The sequence below is a fragment of the Meriones unguiculatus genome, chromosome 9 (genome assembly GCF_030254825.1).
Source record: "Meriones unguiculatus strain TT.TT164.6M chromosome 9, Bangor_MerUng_6.1, whole genome shotgun sequence".
In the NCBI taxonomy this organism is placed as follows: domain Eukaryota; kingdom Metazoa; phylum Chordata; class Mammalia; order Rodentia; family Muridae; genus Meriones; species Meriones unguiculatus.
Window position 1 is genome coordinate 114,775,821 of NC_083357.1, and position 6,760 is coordinate 114,782,580.

The window sequence follows — 6,760 nt, forward strand, 5'->3', positions numbered from 1 at the left end:
ACCACATAAAAATCTTTTATATAAGCTTAGCTGAGATTTTTCTAGGACTGCCACTGACTGAAAATCTGGACCTGGGGCTAGAGAGATGGCTCAGCAGTTGTGAGCTGTCTCCTCTTAAAATTCCCAGCACCCACATGGTGGCTACAACTGTCTGTAACTCCCCTTCCCAGGCTACAGAGGAAAAGAGAGACATGTCTTTTGTGATATAGCTACTGGTAATATGCTGTGATGCTGTTTAAAAAACAAAACTTTCACCTACCTACACTCCTTAATAAAGCTCATTGGGTCTTTCTCTGGATCTTTCTCTCTCTCTCTCTTTCTACACACACACACACACACACACCATGGAAGTAGAAGAGGGGACTATCTTTGGAAGGTAGTAACAGAGGTGGGAGCGGCAGAACAGAGGGTAGCAAGGTATATAAACACACTCTGAATCTAATGGAAATACCATAATGCCATAGTGAAACCCATCGTTAGGTATAATTAAGTGTGGGCCTAGAAGATAGCCTGATAGGAATTATTTACACTTCAGTCTAACTAGAAGTCCACTTGTCACCTGATGGGCCTCCTGTCATGGTGAAATCACACACGCAGGGCTACCTGTTGGCATTGTTTGAACCTCAAGCGCTGTGGTCTGTGTATCAAAGTTTTGGTGGTCCATGCTTAGGAAGTCAGGTCACTGGGGTCTGTCCCTGGAGGAGATATGGGGACACTGTTCCCCTCTCAGTGACTCTTATGTCCCAGCCACCGTGAGGTGAGTAGCCTTCTTTGCCACACCATACACCACAAAGTCTTGTCTTGCGAATGGCCCAAATGCAGTGTGGCCAGTGGAACACCTTCCAGATCCTCCAAGCTGTGAGCTAAAATAAGCCTTTCCTCCTCTGATCGCCCTGAGCATTTTTTCACAGCTTTGGAAAACTAACACTCATGGAAGGGTCTTGCTAAAACATAGAAGAAAAATTCAGAAACTGGATAAACAAATTACCAATACCATGAAGGAATAACTAGGTACAAACAAGAGTATTTCATATTTGCTAATATATCTAGCCTGTTGTCTGCGAATTTTCAATTTAAAAAAGGACATCAAAATGATGAGAAGATAGTACTATATCTCTCAGACATCTGTATTAAACATCTATATTTAACAGACTAAAAAGACAACAAGAGGGTTAAAGATGTCCAGTAATAGGATGTAATTCACTTGGTAGGATGCTCGCCAGCATGTACAAAGCCCCGGGTTCGATTCCCAGCACCACACAAAACCAAACATTGGCTGTACAGGCATGAGGTGGAAGCAGGAGGATCAGAAGTTCAGGGTCTTCGGGTATGGAGCAAGTCTGAGGCCAGTGTGGTCTGAGACCCCATCTCAAAACAAAACAAAACAAAACAAAACAAACAGGCCTATCAGTAGGAAGGTATGGACTTTTACTAGATCTAGGTGTGGAGACAAAACTATAGATAATAGACTCAGAAGGAGACTGAGCAAGTTATTAAATAGTGTGAAATTAGTTAACATTCTTAAAAGTAAAAATATCCTTCTCATTATATAACATGGTAGCTTTTAGGAGGCTGGTGCTGAAATATCATCCCCTCCACCCCTTGAGACAGGGCACCCTACGCTGGCCAGGACATTTATATAGACCACATTGGCTTCATACTCAGAGCTCTGCCTGCCTCTGCCTCCTGAGTGCTGAAATTAAAGGCGTGTACTGCCATGCATGGCTTCTGTAAAAATCTCAAACACACACAATACAGAGATAAAGCAGAATGTTAACATTGGTAAATACAGACAGAAATGTCTTGAATTTTGTTTGCTTTTAATTTTGCATAATAAAAATTTGAGAGAGGATAAATAGCAATGTTACTTTGCAGCTGTAGAAATCTCTTGGTCTGAACCCTGTGTTTTCCCGACTGCTGAAGAACTCCGTTCACAGTTGGTCTCCACAGCTTGTATGCTCTCATTACCATGTCTTGTCCTATGAAATCAGGATCATATTTCTGGCACCCTCAAATCAGAACTACAACGTCTGATAAAGGACCTTTATCTTGTTCCTTCTTTTCCTTTAAGACTCTTACCATGGCTCCCAAATTAAAATAAGTTTAACAATTTCATTTTGAAACAAAATGTTTAAAAAACAATGTCTAACCTAATTTTTTAATGAGGAACCATCTTTATTCAGAAGGATAAAACTAAGTGAAACAAGGCTGATTAAAGATTTGAAACACAGAATTTCCAGGTCTTGTAGTCAAGTTCAATGTCACATAGAGCAAAATCTTTCTTTTACTTTACAAAGTCAACTTAATAATCTATCATGACACATGATGGGGATAAAAATGTCTTCTTTGCCTTTTATTTTTAACTTTTTTTTTTCTGAATAGTGCTTTCTGTTTTGACCTTCACAATTATTAAGGAAAGTCAGATTGCAGTGATTAGAATATTGCAGCAGCCAAGGCCACTTGATTAGCATCTTGGCTTAAGCAGCCACAATGACAGCTCTTGAGAATTCAAAACCAATTTAATTTTAGCTATGGGGTACATTACTTTTTTTTATGATAACTGAAATATTTGCAGAACAAGTCAGAGGTTGTACATTTGGAATTCAATGAGGATAAAAGAAACATCTAGAAACAGCAGATTGATTTAAGGAGAATATGCATTTTATAAATATTGAAAGCTTAGATCTTTTGCTTAAAAATGGGCATTTTCTTCTTGTGTGTTATTAATATGTATTATTGATTTATCTTTTACTTAAACAGTAGTTATTCTAAACTAGCCAAATCACACACAGAGAGTAGGATGTATTTAGTTATCCTCATCATGCTGGGCAAGAGTTACTTCATTCTAAACCTCCAAGCCCACATAGTTTCCTACCATTCAGATTTCACCCTTTATACTTGCTTTTAGTCCAGTTCATCCCTCTACGTGGTTCGAAGTTCTGTCCTGCCAACCTCTGCTCTCTTCCTTTCCTGCTTCCTTTTCCTCCACTCTAGAGAAGGATGCCCACCCTATTCTCTCCATTGCTCAGCACTGGCTGTTTCATTGAAAAGTACAGAGAACAAATGGTGGCATGTTCACACAGACTTGAGATGAGTGATGCCTAGAATAAGCATGGCAATGCAATGTATGGATTGAAACCAGATAGTGGGGTAGAGAAATTGGCATTTGAATGAATAAGGGTATATTCCATATAAGAATATTATACCAACATCTTATGGAAGTTTTTTTGTTGTTGTTTGATTTTGGCAAAGAAAAATTCCTTTAAATTTTCAACTGAGTTCATTTGGTTCATTCTACAGTCAATAAAAATGTTAAAAGATCCCATGTCATGTAAAAGTGTCCGTGATATACCATCAGTGGAAAAGGCTCCAATATGATAATATTGGATAATCCCATATTTTTTTAAAATTTATGTATATGTGCACCAAAAAAAGCACATATATCAAAGTATTAACAAGCGACCTTTCAGTGGTGGGATGATTTTCTGTTTCTCACTTAAATGTTCAATTTGTGCAGCATATGCATCTGATCTTTGAAATTAAAAAAAAAAAAAAAACAGATAAATCTACAAATCTGATTATATCAACTTAAAAAGATCTTGTCAGGGTGTGGTGCCAGCATCTGGCCATGGCATACAAGCCTGACTGCGTTCGCAGAGACCACAGAACATCACTTTTCTTCCTCTATTTCTTTGCCTCAAGAAAAACTTAAAAGGAAATTAGGGCAGATTTATTAGGGCAAGAACCATGAAAGGACACCAAGGACAGGAATCCATAGCCCTAAGGAGAAAGCCACATATATTAACTCTGGTCTTGACTTGGATTTCTTGCCTCGAGATGGTGAGAAAGTAGATTTGCTGTTGAAGATACCTACCCGGTGATGTAGGTGACGGGAGCCCGTGCTAACTACTGTGCCCACTCACACACTGTCGGCTGCAGTCTACGGATGCCAGGCAGAAAGGGAACATGTGAGCTGGAGCCTGGGTACAACCAGAAGGCCTTAGTAAGCCACAAAGGCAGGCCAGCCAGACTCTCAGTCCCCATGTTTCCCAGCGCACTCCCTCAATATCCCCCTGCAGCCAGCCAGACAATGGAAAGGGGAGGGAAGAGTCCAGCTTGGTTTATATATGGGTGAGTTGCACACCAGGGCAAGTGAGAAGTGGACGGTAGCTGTATTTAAGCCATGCCAGAGGGGCCAGCCTTAAAACACACATACAACCCTACGAGGGTGAGGTAGCACAGCAGGTTAAGGCACTTGCCATTAAAGCTGACATCCATCCTAACTTCGGTCCCAGGACCCACAAGGAACCAGAAGAGATTAACCTGAGTGAGGTAACCGAGGTGCAGAAAGACACACATGGTATGTTTTCACTTATAAGAGGATTCTAGTACAGGATAAGCATACCGTGAGGCACAGACCCAAAGAAGATAATTAACAAGGAGAATCCAAGGGAGGAGGCATAAATTTCACTTGGAAGGGGAGATAGAATAGACAGAGGGAACAAGGTAGGAGAGGGGACACAGAGAGTTAAGAGGGTGGAGATCAGATCTGGGGAAAAAGAGAGGACAGAGGCCTGAAAAGAAAACTACAAGTGGGTGGATCTCTGTGATAAGCTGGAGACCTAAGTCAGATAGATTGCTGGGAGGATATGAGGGGGATTCAAGCAGAGACTCCTAGCAGCAGAGGCCACAGAGGCCGAAGAGGACACTCACTAACTTGACTAGTCTCCTGGCAGAGGAAAAGGAACACCAACCCATCCACAAAAATTTTGACCCAAAATTTACCCTGCCTACAAGTGTGCAGGGATAAAGATAGAGCAGAGAGATCAGAGATTGAGGGACTGCCCAACCAATGCCAGGCCCAACCAAAGACCCCCCGTATCGGAGAGTGCCAGCCCCTGACACTATAAACAATACTCTGCTAAACTTGCAGACAGGAGCCTGACAGGTGTTCTCTGAGGCTCTACCCAGCAGCACCTCAAAACAGATGCTGAGACTCAGCCAGACACTGGGTGATGAGTAGGGAGTCTGTGGAAAAGTGGGAGGAAAGAGGATAGGAGCCCCACGGAACACCAACATAGGCAACTACCCAGGGCCCAGAGGGTTTGATGAGACTTAAACATCAACCAAGGACCATGCATGAACTGGCCTAGGCCTCAGGCAGAGATGTAGCAGATGCGTAGTTCAGGGTTCATGTGGGTGCTCTAGTAAGAGGAGTGGGGACTGCATTGGACAGACTCACTAGCCAGCTTTTTGATATCTTTTCCCCTGGTGGGACTGCCTTGCCAAGCCACAGGGGAAGAGGACAGGCTCAGTCCTGATGCAACTTGATGATCTGGGGTGGATGGGAAAGGGAGCTCCCCTTTTCTGAGGAAGAGGCAAGGGGTGGGGGAGATGGGGGAGAGGGTGGGATGGGGCTATAACAAGAATGTAAAGTGAATTAAAAAAGAGCTGCCATGCCTTAGATGTACAAAAAGAAATTAATGCTCAACTAAAAGGAGGCTTGATGGTGTTCAATCAGAGGATTGACCTCGTGCAGGAGCAAATTGATACCCTATGGCAAATCGCTCAACTTGGCTGTCAATGAAAGTATGCTGGACTTTGTGTCACTAGTATACAACATGAGAATTTTTCCTGTGCTGCAAATCTGTCTAAACAATTGTCGAGCTATATTTTAGGTAATTGGACTGGAGAATTCGATACTACAATGGAGCAGCTGAGAGTGGCCATTGTCACAGTAAATTCTACCAGAGTGGACGCAGGACTAGCCACAGGATTATCATCATGGATTGCTGCAGCCATGAATCATCTGAAGGAATGGGCAGGCATGGGAGCGTTAGCAGGCCTTCTGGTGTTGGTCTCCTTGGTTTGCCTGTGGTGTATATGCAAGATTAGAGTCTCACAACAGCGTAATGCAGCCTCGACCATTCAGGCCTTTACAGCCATTGAAGCTGGACAGTCTCCCCAAGCATGGTTGGCTACCATAAAAAGCTAAAATGTTACGCTCAGGATGCAAGGCTAAGCACTGCACTCAGGGTCAGCCGCTTTCGACCCAGAGAAGAGCATGTCTGATTGCATGCGGGTTGATGCCCCAGGTCCCGCCTCTGAGAAAAAGGTATCGGATGGGTCTTATGCTCTTTGGGTGGATGACACCTAAATGAACATCAGTACAAAGTCCCAATTTATTTCTAATATCAGAGATCAGACCTCTACTCTTGCCTGATTCGTCTAAAACAAAAAGGGGGAACTGTAGAGAGCTGCGGAATGCTATGCCTTAAAGATGGAGCTGGTTTCCGCCTTCCACCTTCCCGATGGTGAGTGCTCTCTGTCACAAACAACTCCACATTTGGCTAAGGCCAATGATCTGGCTTGCTTCCATGTATGTGGACCTATCTGCATTGCCCACGTGGCACGCTGGGGTTGGCTACCCAGAGGCTATTTAAGCTGTGGGCTGGCTTTCCCCAGGGTCAGATGATTGTTCAAGGTTCCTGAATAAACTGCATTGAAAAAAAAAAAAAAAAAAAAAAGAAGAGCTGCAGTGGTCATGGTGTCTCTGCAGAGCAATGAAAACCAAAACTAAGACAGACAGGTTCTCAGCAGGTCAATGGGTACGAAATCTGCATTCAGAACAGAGCAACTTTCAACTCTGTCCACCCACTATCAGCTCAGTTACTTTTTAAAGTTACAATGAAATCTTTAGGGCAAGGAGATTAAATAATGCATGACTATTTAAAATTACAATTAAATAAAAATACATCAC